At 40.0% G+C, this 18,497-nt stretch overlaps 1 protein-coding gene and 1 pseudogene across 9 annotated transcripts in view; one reads left to right on the forward strand and one right to left on the reverse strand.

The window, feature by feature from the left end:
• C5H8orf34 (chromosome 5 C8orf34 homolog) overlaps positions 1-18,497 on the forward strand; it is a 374,916-nt gene that overhangs the window by 261,935 nt on the left and 94,484 nt on the right. The window lies entirely within an intron of this gene.
• On the reverse strand, positions 11,147-11,815 carry LOC142850642 (ribosome biogenesis protein NSA2 homolog pseudogene; annotated as a pseudogene).

Genomic DNA, 18,497 nt, shown 5'->3' on the forward strand with positions numbered 1-18,497 from the left:
TTTTGCTTTACATCTAATATCCACTTATGAGTGAGTACATACCCTGTTTGTCTTTCTGAGTCTGGGTTACCTCACTCAGGATGTTATTTTTTTAGCTCCATCCATTTGCCTACAAATTTCATGATGTGATTGTTTTTTCACTGCTGAGTAATACTCCATTGTATAAATATACTACATTAAAAAAAAATTCTTCAGTTGAGGGGCATCTAGGTTGTTTCCAGGTTCTGAAGATTACAAATAATGCTGGTATGAGTGAGTGTCCTTGTGGTATGATTGATTATCCTTTGAATATATGCCCAGCTGTTTATTTGCTGGGTCTTGAGGTAGACTGATTCCCAATTTTCTGAGAAACTGCCATACTGATTTTCTAAGTGGCTATATAAGTTTACACTTGTAACATCAGTGAAGGACTGATCTCCTGACTCCACATTCTCTCCAACATAAGCTGTCCTCAGTACTTTTGGTCTCAGTCATTCTGTCAGGTGTAAGAGAGTATCTCCGAGTCATCTTGATTTACATTTCCCTGATGATTAAGAATGATGAGCAGTTCTTTAAATGTCTTTTGGTCATTTGAGATTCCTTTGCTGAGTATTTTCTATTTAGCTCTGTACCCTATTTTTAAAATTGAATTATCTTGTATTCTGATTCTTAGTTTCTTGTGTTTTTTGTATATTTGGGAGATCAGCCCTGTGTCAGATGTAGGGTTGGTGAAGATCTTTTCTCATTTTGTAGGCTGCCATTTTGTCTTATTTACCGTGTCCTTTGCATTACAGAAAATTTTCAGTTTAAGGAGGCCCCATTTATTGATTGTTGATCTCAGTGTCTGTGCTGCTGGTGTTATAGTTAGGAAGTGGTCTCCTGTGCAAATGCATTCAAGGCTACTTCCCACTTTCTCTTCTATCAGCTTTAATGTGACTGAATTTATGTTGAGTTCCTTGGTCCATTTGGTCTTGTGCTTTGTGCATGGAGAAAGATATAGATTTATTTGCAATTTTCTATATGTTGACATTCAGCTATGTCAGCATTATTTGTTAAAAATGTTTTCCTTTCTCCATTGTACCATTTGGCTTCTTGGTCAAAAATCAAATGCTCTTAGGTAGATTAATGTCAGAGTCTTCAATTCTATTCCATTGGTCCACCAGTCTGTTTTTATGCTAATACCAATCTGTTGTTATTACTATAACTCTAGAGTAGAGTTTGAATTCAGGGATGATGAGGCCTCTAGAAGTTCCTTTATTTTACAGGATTGTTTTAGCTATTCAGGGTTTTTGTTTGTTTCTTTGTTTTTTTTTTCCATATGAAGTTGCATGTTATTCTTTCAAGGTCTGTGAAGAATTGTGTTGGGATTTTGATGGGAACTGCACTGAATCTGTTGATTGCTTTTGGTGAGATTGCCATTTTTACTATGTTGATCCTACCTATAAAAGAACATGGATGATCTTTCCACTTTCTGATAACTTCTTCAATTTCTTTCTTTAGAGACTTACAGTTCTTGTCATACAGATCTTTCACTTGTTTGGTTAGTGTTACCTCAAGATATTTTATGTTATTTTTGGCTATTGTGAAGGGTGATGTTTTTCTAATTTCTTCTCAGCTTCTTTATCATTTGTACATAGGAGGGAGGGCTACTGATTAATTTTTTAGTTAATCTTGTATTCTGCCACGCTCATAAAGGTGTTTATTCAAGTGTAGGAGTTCCAAGGTAAAGTTTTGGGGTTACTTAAGTATACTATTATATTATGTACGAATAGCAAAAGTTTCTTCCTTTTTAATTTGTATCCTATTGATCTCCCCTTGTTGTCTTATTGCTCTAGGTAGAACCTTGAGTACCATCTTGAATAGATACAGAGAGTAGAGAACCTTGTCTTGTTCTTGATTTTAATGGAATTGCTTTGAGTTTCTCTCTATTTAATTTGATGTTAGGTGTCAGCTTGTTGTAAATTGCTTTTATTATGTTAGATAGGTTTCTTATATCCATGATCTTTATCATGAAGGGGTGCTGGAATTTGCTGAAGAATTTTTCAGCGTCTAATAAGATGATCATGTATTTTTTTCTTTCTCTTTGTTTATATGGTGATTGCACTGACAGATTTCCATATATTAAACCATCCCTGCATCTCTGGAATGAAGACTATTTGGTCATCGTGGACGATTTTTAATATGTTCTTGGATTTGGTTTGCCAATACTTTATTGAGTATTTTTGCATCAATGTTTATAAGGGTGATTGGTCTGTAGTTCTCTTTGTTGCTTGCTTGCTTTTTTCTTTCTTTTTTTCTTTTTCTTTTTTTCTTGTTTTTGATTTGCTTTTTGAGGCAGGATTTCTCTGTAGTTTTGTAGCCTGTCCTGGAACTAGCTCTTGTAGCCCAGGCTGGCCTCAAATCACAGAGATCTGCCTGCCTTTGCCTACCAAGTGCTGGGATTAAAGGTGTGTGCCACCATTGTCCGGCTTGTAGTTCACTTTCTTTGTTGCATTTTTGTGTTGTTTCAGTATCAAGGTAATGTAGCTCTAAAAAAAGGAATTTGTCAATGTTCCTTCTGTTTCTATTGTATGGAACAATTTGAGGATGATTGGTATTAGTTCTCCTTTGAAGTTTTGGTAGAATTATGTGCTGAAGCCTGGGCTTTATTTGGTTGGAAGATTTTTGATGCCTGCCACTGTTTCCATGGGGGTTAAACATCTAATTAAATTGTTTATCTAGTTCTGATTTAATTTTGGCATGTGGCATGTATCAAGAAAGTTGTCCATTTCTTTTAAATTTTCCAATTTCGTGGAGTACAGGTTTTTGAAGTATGATCTGATAATTCTCCAGATTTCCTCAGTGCCTGTTATTATGCCCTCCTTTTAATTTCTGATTTTGTTACTTTTGATATTCTCTCAGTGTCATTTTGTTAGTTTGGATAAGGGTTTGTCTATCTTTGATTTTCTCGAAGAACCCACTCTTTGTTTCATTGATTCTTTGTATTATTCTCTTTGTTTCTATTTTTTTAATTTCAGACTTCAATTTGATTGTTTCCTGGTGTCTGCACCTCCTGGGTGAGTTCGCTTCTTTTTGTCCTAGAGTTTTCAGATGTTCTGTTAATTCACTAATGTGGGATTTCTCCCACTTCTTTATATAGGCATTTAGTGCTATGAACTTTCCTCTTAGTACTGCTTTCATAGTGTACCGTAAGTTTGGGTATGATGTACGCTCATTTTCATTGAATTCTAGGAAGTTTTTAACTTCTTTCTTTATTTCTTCCTTGATCCCAGGGGTAATTCAGCTGAGCATTATTTGGTTTCCATGAGTTGTAAGTCTTTGGGATTTGCCTTGTTGTTGAATTCTAACTTTAAGTCATAATGATCCAATAAGATATGGGGGTTATTCCGGTGTGTATCATATACACACACACTGGAATGAATATATATATATATATTTCTATGTGACCAAGTTTGTAGTCAGTTTTGAAAAAGGTTCCATGAGGTGCTGAGAAGAAGTAATATTCTTTTGTGTTTGGATGAAATATTCTATAGGTGTCTATTAAGTCCCTTTGAGTCATAACATCTGATAATTTCCTTTTTTTTTTGTCTGTTCATTTTCTGTCTGGCAGACCTGTCCATTGGTATGGATGTTGAAATCTCCCACTAATAGTGTGTGGTGTTTGATGTACAATTCAAGCTTTAGTAATGTTTCTTTTACAAATGTGTGTGCACCTGTATTAGGGGCATAAATGCTCAGGATTGAGACTTTATCTTGATGGATTTTTCCTGTGATGAATATGAAATGTCCTTCATTTCTTTTGACGGACATTAGATTGAAGCCTATTTTGTTAAATATCGGGAGAGCTACACCAGCTTTCCTCCTAGGAATGTTTGAGTGGGAAATCTTTTCCCAACCTTTTTCTCTGAGGAAGTGTTTGTCTTTGAAGTTGAGGTGTGTTTCTTTTATGCAGACATAGGGTCTAGATTCAGTTCCAGTTCCCAGTGCAGAGGACTGTGGATTGCTACCAATTCTGTGAGATTAACCCCTTATAAATATAACTTTATTATACGAAACCATGCTCAAAGTGGGTTAGCATTCCAAAGGCCATTGGCTGAAGTAGTTCCCACAGCATTCAGGTTTTCCTGTTGCAGGACTACAAGATTCTGGTGGTGGCATATTGTTCTTTAGGTTATTGAATGTACTTTTGCCTTGGCGTCTACTCATCTCTTACTCCAGTTGATGTAGGCAGTATGGTTGCCTCTTTGTCCAATCATTGCTGTAGGTGTCTGTGTCTCAAGGATCCTCTCTTGGACCAATAGGTGCAGTCACTGTCTGTGTTTAAGGAGTCACTCTTGATCTGCTCTGTGCATTGCTTTTCTGTGTCTAAGGAGCCGCTGACATCTTTGGAGACAGGCGGGTTTGGGGATGAAGTGGGACTTGTAGATTACAGGGACTGATGAAGGGTTCTGGAGTAGCCTGTCTGTAGGAGGCTTGCCCTTGTGACTGGGACAGGTTGGGGAGAGGCCTGGAGTTTTGCTGGGGAGGGGGGCTAGGGCCTAGGGCCTGGTCTGTCCAGCTGAGAGGCTGGTCACTTATCTCTTGTTCCTCTCTGTGCAGTTACAGTTTGTCTCAGGGAGACACTGAGGTCACAGGAGACGGGTGTGTTTTAGGGCTGATTGGGACTTCAGATTGCAGGGTCCAATGGTGGATCCTGTAGGAGGCTTGCCCTTGTGGCTGAGGAGGGCAGGGGAGGGGCCTGGAGTTTTGTACTGGGGCCAAGGGTCTAGAGACTAGGCTGTTGAGCTGGAAGGCTGGTCACTTATCTCTTGGTCCTCGCTGTTCTGTTGCAGTCTGTCAGACAAGATTTCTTAATGATGGGTGAGGTCTGCACTTAGCTATGAGTACAAGCACAAATATTTAGACTGCAGATAGAAATGATGATGCTTTAGTAAAGTGGCAGTTGTAAATTGTCCTCCAAGATCCATGACCTCACTAGTTTTGGATAGCAATAATCTTCCCTAGGGAAAAGCACACCAATTGGTTGCTCAGTACCAAATGGTCAACTGGAAAACATACACACAAGTAGCATTATAGAGGCTAAGCAGGTTGTGTTTACATATTTAAGAATATATATGTATATATGCATACGACAATATTTAATAGAAAAAAAGCCACGATTTTCAGAGAGAGAAAGAGAGAGTTCAATGGAAGATAGTAGAGTGAGGGAAGGGAAGAAGAAGTGATAGAATTATATTAGAGTCGGGTGGTGGCGCACACCTTTAATCCGAGCACTCGGGAGGCAGAGACACGTGGATCTCTGTGAGTTTGAGACCAGCCTGGTCTACAAGAACTAGTTCTAGGACAGGCTCCATAACTACAAAGCTCAAAAAAAGCAAAAAAAAATTATATTAGAATCTCAAAAGTAAAAAAAAATAATTTCTCTAAATTTTTGCACAATGAAAGTGTTCTTTGCCCCATACCATTCTGAAGCTGTTACAGAGGACCACCAAGTGAGTGCCTAACACTGTAGTGGGCACCCAGATTCACCATCTGTAACTTCGCCAACAGCAATTCCAAAGGGGCACTCTTTCAGTCTGGTTTGCAGCTGGACAATGATGTCCAGAGACTTTGCAGATGTCTTTTTAGCACTAGCTTGTCAAAAGGGCACCAGGGTTAAAGAGCAGCTTCGTGTCTCCTGTTCTCTGCTATGGTGAATGTACGCCTTTTGTTTATTCCTCCTAAACTATTCCTGACCTGAGAGGAATGTAGATTATCTGAACACATAAAGTAGTGTTACATCACAGGCCCAAATCAACAAAGCTAACCACACATACATTAAAATCTCCAAAATCATGAGCCCAAATAATTCTTTTCTTTGTACAAGAAGACTGTCTCAGGAAGTTTGTTATAGTGCTACAAAAATAGCATAGTGATACAGAAGAAGGTGAATAATTTGTTCTCAAGAGAGTTCTCTGTTGGAATGCATCTACATAACTAAAGACAATTTGACTATAAAAGCAAAAATGCAAGTTTATTATTATGAATGTATTACTTGTATATGGGGACACCTGTGATGTGAGTAGTTCTTAAAGTGGTGGCTTTAAATTTTAGCTCATGTAGCTTCTTCAACAAAGAAAATTACATTTTTGGACAAGTAGAGATAAGGGACTTTGATCTATAGGGGAGTATCCTGTGGATAATAAACAAATGGTATCTAAAGGCTGGATAACGTAGCTTATTAATACATCTTGATGTGATCAACCCCAAGCAATAAGGATTTAAAGATGTCTCCAGTGGTTAACCTCCTCTTTCCTGGGCAGAAGGGAAAGGTTTGTAGGGAGTTTCCTCTTGTCATTGAAAAACTATTAGTGCTTTAGGTAGACTGAAGGAAGGTAAAGAGGCTCACGCTCACTTATTCCTATTCATCTTCTGCTCAACTATCCTGTATTTCTGGTGATGGTATATGCTGGCCTGCTACAATGGGCTAAGAGGAGATATTGCTAATACTGTCAAACTATCAGTACATAAAGAGTTAATGAATCATACCAGATATCTGGTAAGAAACTGAGAGAAAATTTAGAGAAACCATTTATCTAAAATTCCAGTCTAAGTAAGGTGGTGGAGTTTGTTGGTATTTCCAGCACTCAGTTGCTATGAAGAAGAGGATGAGGAGTTGAGGGCAACCTCAGTTGCATGGAGTGTAAACCAGAGAGCTTGACACCAGACCCATTTAAAAGAAATACTAGCCAGGCCATGGTGGTGCATGCCTCTAATCTCAGCACTCGGAAGGCAGAGGCAGACAGATTTCTGTGAGTTAGAGGCCAGCCTGGTCTACAAGAGCTAGCTCCAGGACATGCTCCAAAGCTACAGAGAAACCCTGTCCTGGAAAAACAAAAAACAAAAAAAATACTAAGCACAAATAAACCATTAAACCATGCTCAGTCTTTCTTACTTTCTCCAGCTGTCCCGTGTTGACTGCATTGATAAAATAAATTAAATGAAAGCCTTTCTAATAAGGAGCTAACTTCCATAAGCAAAATAATAATAATATTACTATGGAGCTTGTGATTCTTTCCCCATTTTGTGCCTTCCGAAGTTTTCCAAAATGAATGGACTCTGTTCTCTCAGTTCCGACTAAGGAGTCTTATTATCTGACATGATAACTGAGTGCCTGCTGTGCTGAGGAAACATCACTCTGTCAGGGAAGCTCACCATCTCAGCATCCAGAGCCCGTGGTGAGTTGGTGATGGCAGCGGACTGTGGCTGACAGAATTCCAAGAAAGCTGCCATATGCCCTCAGTAGAGGTGGGTTAGTAGATCTCAGGTGGAAGGGCCCATGTTTGCATTCTTCATTTACTGCATATTGTTTAGTAGTGCTGGCAAAGTCCTCGGCTTTCTTCATGAATCAAAGGACAAGTGTTAGGAAGACGAAGTGAAGCATCTTCGATGTGAAAGCTCACCCTCTGTGAACAGAGAGAACCATGATGAACAGGGGTGTCTAACTGGGCCTTCCCAGAGTAGGAAGAGAGCAAACCAGGTCTTGCTCAGAAACTCTAGTTATCATGAGCATTGAATAGAAATGCAAAGTTTGATAACTGTAACTTGCTTTCAGACTTAATCACCATAATTTGATTATTGATTTTATAAAAATGGTTCCTGCTAAATGAGTAAGAACATTTAAAAGCATGTTTATCCCTAGCAAGAGTGTATCTCAAACAAAACAGCAACAAACAAGCAAACAAAAAAGCTTTTTCTCGGGAGTTGCGTCTGAATACAAACACAACTTCGACCTGAGTTTCTAACAGTGGCCCACTTCTGTCGCTTCCTTCCAAGCTGAGTGTTCTTCAGTGTCCAGCTCAAGAGCTAATCCCAAACATGTTGCAGCTCCCTTGCTGATGGAGAAAATTTCAAATAGTACAGTTAAGAGGCTGGAACAAATCAGAAGAGACCGCCCCAAGAAGGACATAAGCTGCCTAAGATCCCCGCCCGGCACAAGCAATGTCGCACCTCGTCTGTTCCCTTGCATCTTAGGTGCCCCTGAAAGTGGAATTCTGTTAAGCCCCCATTTTAAGCCACCTTTAATTAAGATTGTATGGAATACTTTCTGAGAGCTATTTTTGTTTGTTGAAGCATGAGGGCAATAAGTCCATAAAGTGAATTAATTGACCCCCAAACCTTAGGGAAACAGAACAATAGATCTTAAACACATTTGATCCCCACAGCCCTTTCTGGCTATTAAAGAAGTTTTCAGAATAACATGCAATAAAGACATGCTGTGTGAATGGATTGGCTGATGACAATTTCAGAAAGGAGCTTTCATTATATAAATCTATGAATAAAATAATCACAGAAATTGTAATGGCAGAGAACAGTATTTCAGTTTTGACAAAAATATCAATCGGTATAAAAATAGAAGTTTTGAATGTTCCAGCTCTAACATTAACATTTGTTGATATACTCTGTAAGCACTGCGGCAGCATTATTGGATTTAATTTTGTTGTCATGATGGGATATTGACTTGATGGCTCCTACAGGCAGAGGATGAAGCATTCTGTGAGAAATGGAAACAAAGAATGAAGAACTATCGTTCTTGCTTTTACCCACATGTGGAGACTTCTTATTGATTATTCACTGTGTGATATTCTGTACTCCCCGGTACACTTTGTAGTAAAATCGAAATCGCCTCAGTTACTTACTATTTAATTGCACTGATTATGGAGTTATAGTTCTTCAACGGCTTGCACAACATGCATCAAACAAAAGATTTGGCTCATCTGCATGGATACTTATACTAGCTGCATGATCTGTGGGCAGTTAGCATCACTAATCAGAAGAAATCTTTTAGAATACAAAACTGGTGATATTACAGACTACTAAATTTTGAATGCATAATATTTCAAAAGAAGTGGGACTCTCAGAAGATGGATTGTATTCACAAAACTTAGTGCTTACAATGGATAATGAAATACATGATCAGCAAAGAGCATCTCTAAAAATGCATTGTGTTCTGTTAAGTCTGCATCTCCACTACAGTCACTGATGCCTGCTTGCCAATTAGCTAGTTTCTTCATAATTTTAAATATAATCATCTATTCTTTGCCAGTCAGAAAGTCTATTATGTCTAAGTCATGGCTTATGCTGGTCAGACAAAATTGAAGAAAATTGAGGAAAAGAATTAACATTCTAAATATGATAATTATATGAAATCAAAGCAATATTTAAGACTCTTTAGAAACCCTTATTTATAGACTGTGTTTGGTTACCAATACAATGTTTAGTTTCTCAAGGCAGAAAGCATGAGAAAAATATTCCATGGCAAGCAAATCTTATAGGCCTTTCTAGAGGCCATTTGATGTGTGCACAGAAAACATGTGTACACCAGTCTAGACGGTGGCAGTTACAATTTAACATAGCAGCATTTATGTTCTAGGTATGATGCCAAAAGATGAGTCACTCTGATATCATTCTGCCTCAAGGGCTCTGGCTTGTCCAGCTATGCAGATATATGGATGCCGTATTGTCCTGTTTAAGAATTTTAAAAGCATTGCTGGTAGAATAAGAGTCCTCTTTCTTTCCATTACATCACTTCAAGACTAGGCATACTTCTCATCTCCTAAAGCAAATCTTTTCTACCTTCTCCAACCACTTCTCAGGCTTTCACAGGATTCTGTCCAAATACCAGTAAACAGAAATTTAAGAATTCGTTTAAAAACTATTTCTGATCCAAGTTTGCACTCATTGTGCAGGGTTTTATTAAACACAAACTTAAAAATGCCTAGTTTACTGCCCCACGCCAAACGTTACCTGGAAAATGTGAGGCTCAGGGGAAATGTCCCAGGAAGATATTTATAAGAGACAAGTGTCTGCTGCTCTTTGGGCTAGGAATGCATTGGGACTATCTCATGCAAAGAGAAGTGTGTGTAGGCTTGAGTATCCCCTAGTCTCCTAGCATAGGGGCAATGTCACATGGAGCTGTATATTTGTACAGATTTCTTATTGTATTTCTGCCATGTGTTATGAAATTTATGAGGCTTTTACTGAGTTTGGGAACTATGCTTTACTCTGAACCAATTGTAACGTCTTTTATGTTTTTCTTTTATCTATCTATGTATCTATCAATCATCTATTTATCCATCTATCATCTATCTTTATTATCATTTCCTTTTTCACTTATATATCTCTTTTATAAAAATGCAGACCATGCATCTATAATTTTCCATTTAATTTTATGTAACTCAGTTGTGATTTTTAATGAGTACCTGTATCAGAATTTCTTGTCATTTCAGACATTATTATGCTTGTGATCTTATTTTTAATCATTGTCCACTCTTCATATGCAATTTCTTTCTAAATGCAGTGCAATTCCTTAATGCAAAGTTCTCAGGAGAAATGGTGAAGGAAGAATACATAACATCTAGAGAAACCATTTCTATCTCAATGATGCAAAACTTCCATAAATAAAACTACTTCCCATACTTGAATGCTGTATAATCCAAGCAACAGCAACTCACAATGTACCAGCTATAGAGCCGTGAGAGGTGACTGTGCGTGTAATTCTTATCTTCCTGAGCATCGCATGAGATTTCTTCAGTAATTTATAAACCATGCATTCTATTTTTGTCTTCCCTGCTCCCTTTTTTATTTTCCCCCTTTCTTAATGTCTTTTTTCTTCTTAAACAGGATTTCTTTAGCTAGTCCAGGATTATTTCCTATCTGTTACCTTTCTACTTTAATGCCTCTCCCCACTGGTTACAGGTGTATATCACTACACCTAGCATTAAAATTTTAATGGATGCACAAAAACATAAAAGCTGTACATATTTACAGGTATCATGTGATGTTCTTGTATTCATATACAGCATATGATTTTGAGTTGAAGTGAAGTGAGCATATCTTTCCAAATATTTATCTTTTTTTTCAGTCACTGAATTTTATTAATTTGTAAACCCTTAGCCCCAATCTAAAGAGCAACTGTAAAACTGGGCAGTCTCCCCCCCCCCTCTCCATTTAATGGGTACTTTCAGGCAGCCCGCCGCTCCTATTTCAACATCTCAATGATTGCTTATGGGTAAAGCTGCTTGGTAGTATTAAGAAAGACCACAGTCATGGTGCTTTCCTGATGGTGTATAGTGCTCAGTGGTGCTGGGAACAGCCTGTGTGAAGTCACTGTCAATACCTCACTTTTTCATCCATCATTCTCAGGGGGACTGGTAAATTGGGCATACTTTTCCTTGCTTTCTGAGTCACAAGGCCAAATGTGCTCACATCCATGCCAATAACTCTACTTTTGGTGATTGCACCCAGAATTGTATATAGTGGGGATGATATATTCTTTTTTCACACCAAGTATTGGCAGGCAAAAGGTAGCTTTCAGCTCAGGATGTGTGACGTGGTCCTTTTCGGCACATAGGCATATTGGCCTAAAGAAACTTTTTTATTTTAGTGGTTTTCTCGTAAAACCATCACCAAAGAAACAGAGTTTAGTAACTATCCTCTTCCATGCCTTCATTTTTCTTTTTCCTATTCAAGTAACTTACGATACTTCTGTTTCTCCTTGGCCTTGAACTTTGGGAAGAGGGATTTCTCAGTTTCCCGCCTCCTCTGTCTATAGTTAATCATGTGGGGCAATACTTTTGCCCTTTTGCCCCTCTCTGTCCCTCGGATAGACAGGTCCTGACCCGAGAGGAGTATTCCCACCATTCTTCCCTTTTTCTGCTCCTGGGTGCTGTTTTCACTTTGTTTTCTCAGCATGGCGCTGGGTACCACAGGGCTCAGCCTTCAGGCCAAACCTTTTCTTTTCTTCGCTCTCTTTGACTGCTGCAAGGTCCTCCCATTTTCCCCCTCTTTTTCTCATATTAATCTTTATGATATCTATAGTGCTTACATTTATATTTATGGAGTAATTACGAATATTCATTTTGTGGCAGGATGACAGTCTTGGAGCAGCCAGCTGTATCTACTGGATGCCAAAAAAAAAATCTCTGAACTTTTGGGTCTTACTGGCTTGTCAGTCCCTTAACACAGGCCAGAACAGAAAAGCAATGTTTATTTATGTGTTTTCACATCATTGGTCCCACTCATTCCCCATACCTTTGCCCAATGGTGAAGGCAATCAAAACTGCAAGCCACTTCTCCACTACTTGCTTGAGTTCTGACCACCCAAGAGACCCCTTCCTTAGTTTTATCAGAGAAAACCACGCCCATAAGATTAGTCACCCCAGATGTCATTGGCTAAACGGAGCTATCTCCCACAATAATGTCACCTTGAACTTTTAAGGTCAGGTCATAAGGTTCCCACTGGGGCAGCCTTTCCTTTTGTTGTAGTAATACATTAGTTCTACAACCTTTGGCCGAAATTTTGCAATCTGGCTGCTCCAGGTGTCTGGGAATGTCTTCTCCGTTGTTTTAGGTTCCCAATCTCCCATTCTTCTCAGTTTGACGGAACTTGTTGGAGTTTCTGAGATTTTCTTTTAGCTCTTCATTGCTATGACAAACTACCTGAGAAGAAACACCTGAAACGGCGGAAATGTTTATTTTGGTAACAGTTTCAATCCATGACTGCCTGCCCATAGGTTTGTGGGAGCTCAGAATAACACCATGGGAGCATATGGCAGAGGCCTAATCATCTCGTGGCAGCCTGGAAATAAAAAGAAGAGGAAGGGTCTGGGCCTTCAAACCTCTTCAGGAGCACACACCCAGTGGCCTGACTTCCTCCCTTTCTTTTCTGAAGATCTTATCACTCTCCCATCACCTCCACAAAGAACTGTCCAGGACTTAATACATGGGCCTCCAAGGGACATTTAAGATTCAAATGGCAGCAACAGGACAGTTTTCTAAAGACGGATTGAGAGCACGGCCCTGATTCTTCTTCATGATCTCATATTTAGCAGTGGTTTCTTAATATTTAATGAAGTTTGTGATAGTGTGTGTCCCCGGGGGTATTCTCTCAATTGCTCTCTATGGTTCCACAGAATCCCACAAAGACTCCATCCCTCTCTGGTACAAAACAATGCCACTAGTAACTTAGGACTGTCAGCATGTCCCATTATTGAGCTAAGAGTCATAACTGGGTTTTAATTATCCCGAGTCCTTTGAAGTGATAAAAGCTGAAGGAAGGAACTTAAGAAACATATTAACTCTTCTGGAACCAAAGGGCAGGGCAGTGCAGGAGTGTAGCTTGATTTCTAGCTCAAAGAAGGAGAGGGAGAGGGAGAAGAAGAATAGGAGAAGAAAGGAAGTTGGTTACAAACAAAAGGAACTGACTTGTAAGTTGTTTCCAAGAGATAGTGAGAGAGGTGGTCTTCCATCCTGTGCACAGGAGAGGCAGCCCCACCCTTCATAAGCATGAGTGAGAGGCTCTGATTAGAGGAAGCAATGGAAGAAGGGAAGAAGAAAATATGGGCATTTTTTTCTTTTCAAAAATTGTTTTGCATCAACACTCAATCTTATTTTGCAGCATGGTAAGTGTCAGCGTGTTACAGGTGTTCTGCACAGCGGCTGCTGAACGTGATATCTGCTGACTAAGCATGTCTGTAATCAGGGCAAGTTCATAGCATCCTGAGTGCAAGTCTGGTCAGATTCTGAGATGGAGTGATATGATATTGGGGATAAAACTTAGCATTCAGCTAGAAATGAATGCCTAGCTACTTAGAGGAAGAAACACATCGCTGTCCTGGCAATGCTGTTCCTAGCACGGTGCAACACTGGTGCCATGGCAGGGTAGGTGACAAGCTCTGTTCCTTTCAGTGCCACAAGTAGATTGCATTGGGTGGCCCTGCCCTGGAGTACCTGCACTATCTGTGCATTGTTAGAAGCAGGAGTTCACTGGCTCTCCTCCAAATATCCTCTGCTGCCAGTGTTTCAGAGAGTAGAACCCAGCAATGTGTATCCAGAACCCCCCCACCCCAGGAGGTTCCAAGGACTTTGAATTTGAGAACAACTGGCCCACAGTTTCAAATAAGGACCATAACGACATACTTCTGCTCTAGGGATGATGGGGGCTAAAAACATGTCCAAGCATCGATGAATCATTTTATGGTATGAAATACAGGTAGAAATGAAGATGGGAGAGGCTTTTGAAGAGTGTGTGCTGAGTCTAGCATTCACGCTGTCTGTAGCCCACTCTGTTTGGCTATTTTCTACCTTTGTTTCTCTAGCTCCACAACACCAGGGCATTTTGAGATTATCCTTTCTCATGGTTAGTTTGGAATATCACCAGGGCTGTCCCTTCTGCACATAGTTATGGTGTGTCGATTACTGGCCCACATTCTGGATCTATCTGCCTGGAAAATCTGGTGTAGGATTTCCCAGGTATGGTCAAAGTCAACCCCGATCCATGCATCATCTTCTGAATCTCATTTTGTGTTGACAGATTTTTTTTAATAAATTTATTTATTTATTAAAGATTTCTGTCTCTTCCCCGCCACCGCCTCCCATTTCCCTCCCCCTCCCCCAATTAAGTACCCCCCCAGCCCGAAAAGCAATCAGGGTTCCCTGTCCTGTGGGAGGTCCAAGGAACCCCCACCTCCATCCAGGTCTAGTAAGTTGAGCATCCAAACTGCCTAGGCTCCCACAAAGCCAGTGCATGCAGTAGGATCAGAAACCCATTGCCATTGTTCTTGAGATCTCATTAGTCCTCATTGTCCGCTATGTTCAGAGAGTCCGGTTTTATCCCAGGCTTTTCCAGACCCAGGCCAGCTGGCCTTGGTGAGTTCCCAGTAGAACATCCCCATTGTCTCAGTGTGTGGGTGCACCCCTTGCGGTCCTGAGTTCCTTGCTCATGCTCTCTCTCCTTCTGCTCCTGATTTGGACCTTGAGATTTCAGTCCGGTGCTCCAATGTGGGTCTCTGTCTCTGTCTCCTTTCATCACCTGCTGAAGGTTAATATTCAGGAGGATGCCTATATGTTTTTCTTTGGGTTCTCCTTATTTAGCTTCTCTAGTATCACTAATTATAGGCTCAATGTCCTTGGTTTATGGCTAGAAACCAAATATGAGTGAGTACATCCCATGTGGGAATGCAAACTTGTGTTGACAGATTTATGCTTTATCTGAGGATAAGCAGAAGAGACCCAATAGCAAAGACATTTATCTTCCATGTTCATTTCTCTCAGATTCGATTTTAAAATCCTTAAGCTTCTGTCAAAAAATAATTAGCAGCCCAGATAAGAGGCAACCATGGCAACTACATGCCTGCCATCCTACATATCTGTGGGAACCATAAATTTGACTGGAGAGATACAAGGAGTTTGCAGGCCCATATCTCACTTTCAAGAGATAGGACGCTAAAAAAGAAGCAAGAGGAAGAGGCGTGGCTTTTATCTCAACGTCATCATCAATCATTAAGTTTTAGAGGTTAATGCTCAGTGCTTTTTACGGATTTTCGAAGAAGAATTTAGTAAAATCTCTAGTGTAAATGGGACTATTCCTTTGCTTGCTGTCCTCCTAGGGAAGGAACTTTGTCTGAAAACAATTATGGTCTGCCTATACTATCATGAGTGAGAATGAGGCCACGGCATCCACAGATGAACTCTAGGAGGGAGATTTGAAAACCCAATGTGCAAAAGGGAAACCAAGCCATGCTAGGCTTTATTTCTCGGTGATGGAGATTCTGAGGCAGAGCCATGACTAGGGTATAGGAATGCTATTGAGAGGATCTGGGTGACTGCACCCGAAGGCCAAAGCCATGCAACCAAATCATCTGCAAGCAAGGGGAACTGGAGTAGATGAAGAAACGCTGAAAGGTGGAGAAGCAGGTTTCGAAAATGAGTTTGGAAAAGGGCATCTAAGTGGTTTCTGAAGAGCTGGAATGTGCTGACACTTCCTAGGACAGTGCTGAAGGGTTTTTGTTCTTTTTTTTTTTTTTGTAGAGTAGGAAACAGACCATCAAAATGCAGGATAAATCTGATAGTTACTCTGAGAGCTACAAATATAAACTCCTCTGGAAGTCTTGGATGCTATGTGGAGAACACAGGACCTGGGCTCTGACTTTAGGAAACCTAGGATGTCAATGGGGCAAAGATGTAAATACACAGAGATCATGCCAGATGACAGGTCGGGGATGTAGACTAGAATTTTACTCTTGAAGAATATCAGTTGGGCTTTTTTTTAAGGCATAAAAATTGAATGAATGGCAATAAATTCTTAAAATTTTCTTCAAAAACAAAAGCCAGAGAAATATGCTAGAATTCCACAATGGCAAATTAACATTGCGAAAGAGAATAAAAGTAACCCTATGATCTCTGCCATGAACGTGGCTTTGGGAATTCAAAACAGCCTTATTTATGGAGAGAATGGTTTTCCACTTCTTTAAAGAAAGTGCTTCAAATGGTTTTAATTTGAGTGCCCTGATTTAACTGATATCTGTCGGGGAAGCCATTAGTTCGTCAATGGCAGAGAAAACTCATACTGTTCAAAGTAACAGCGTTAGATTGTATGTCCCATCCTGGTATTTTGGGGGTAAGATTTTGTAACTCGCCACAGCTTCATACACTTGTTTAACATCTTCATGTGGGTATCTAACTGTCTCTCTGTATTTCTACCAACCAATCTAAAGTGTATATGAATAGTGTCATTTCCCAAACTGAATTCTGATTAGTCTCCATCTGATCTCTGTCAATTTTCATATCTCAGGCAATGAACAGATTTTTGGTTATGTGGCTCAGTGCTCTTCCCCCATTGAGAGTAGCTCCCTCTTTTCTTTCAAGCCACACACTGACATACCATGTACCTGATAGACTGTTACAATTCCATGTGTTATCCAGAACCGGCCCACGCCCTCATTGCTACACTCACAGAGGTAGGTGTACCCTCCTCCTCAGGAGTTTTCTAGCCTTTGTGTGTATCTCACAGCATCACGGGCCATGCAACCCTTGGTAATACACAGATCCAGTCATGTCACCCTGCTTCACAGCTCTACCGTGGCTTCTCTTTCTCTCTTCCTTCCTTCCTTCCTTCCTTCCTTCCTTCCTTCCTTCCTTCCTCTTTTTCTTTCTTCCCTTTTTTAGGGAAGAAGATGTGTTTATCTTTATATCTTTATCACATGAAGTTGTAGCTTGTCCAACCTGACAGCACCAGAGTTCTCTGTGACAAACACCCTCTTTTTCATACTGTCCTCCACCTGACTAAAGTCATTGGCTTGAAGATACTCAAATGTACAATTTCTTCATACTGGAGAATCATTTTTCCAGGGGTCTAGCACATTCTGTCGCTTCATGTTTTAGTTCAAATACTATATTTGAGAGCAGCCCTCCCTGTACACTCTGTATGAAGTTGTATACTCCTCTTCCACACTGGCTTAACTTTTTCTTTCCTTTATATAAATTGGATTTCTTGCTTGTCTGTTCTTCATTTCTGGTTATTCTAATCTAACCTCCACAAGGATGGGAATTACAGTTGTTTCTCCTCTGTCTCCAGCTTCTGTGCCAGCAAATACCCACAGAACCCTCATCCATGCTCTGCTCTTCTGTTTCTGGATTATTTTTCAAGATTTCCAGATGACCTCATTTATTCCAGCCATTCAGTGTTGTGCCATGTTGTTGTTGTTACAACTTTATCACTTTTGGCATATCAGACTGTCAGGACCTCCCTCTATGTTAAGTCCTTCTTCTTTTTGGGTTGTAGTCAATCCAGGTATGCCATCCTTGCTCTCACTGAAGATGTCATATGGCTTGGTATTCTTACATTCTCCCTCCTCTTCCATCCCAATTTCTGTCTATCATTTCGCTCTTACTCTTTCTTTCCTCTGGAGAGAGTATGGGGTTATCTTAATACCCTGCTCAGGTACTGCTTGCTGTATTACAGCTTCCTCAGCTACCGTATCTTCATGAGTTCCTGCTTGCATTAGAAGTGTTAGTTAAGCATTCCAATAATTATTCAGATATGACAAAGAGGCATCCGATGAATACCGTTATGTTCAGCGAGTCCGGTTTTATTCCATGATTTTTCAGACCTGGGCCACCTGGCCTTGGTGAGTTCACGATAGAACATCCCCATTGTCTCAGTGTGTGGGTGCAATTGCCTATTCACTACAGTAAATGGCAGTTATGCGATACTGGAGTATGTGCACATCATGGCTTAAGAGAAGTCAGTGTCCAAGAGCCAGCCCTGACTGCATGTCTGTGAGCCAATGCTTTGATCATTCAAGTAGTTGCATCTCACTGAATTCCTCAGAGCTCCATGTGGGATTAATCCATCATCACAGGGCTCTGATTCTATTTTGCATAGCCATGTCCTTCTTTCCTGGGTTACATAAGCCTTGGTGCAGCCGCCTCTGTCTCATTCTGTGCATCAAGATGGGCCAACAAAGAATTACTTGACCCAGGATACAGGCAGGATGTCATTAAGGATTTCTCAAGGACATAGTGCTATAAATAAGTAGTATTCAGAGAATTATTACCTGACATCTTGATCATATCTTTCTTTACTTCCAAATTGAAATAATCACTGAAAAATATCTCAGAAATCTTCTTAGAGTCTGTAATTCACCAAACTCAGTTAACCCAAATTCTGTTAAGGTAGGTTTTAGGGACAAACTCTT

The sequence above is a fragment of the Microtus pennsylvanicus genome, chromosome 5, assembly GCF_037038515.1.
Source record: "Microtus pennsylvanicus isolate mMicPen1 chromosome 5, mMicPen1.hap1, whole genome shotgun sequence".
NCBI classification, from domain to species: Eukaryota; Metazoa; Chordata; class Mammalia; order Rodentia; family Cricetidae; genus Microtus; species Microtus pennsylvanicus.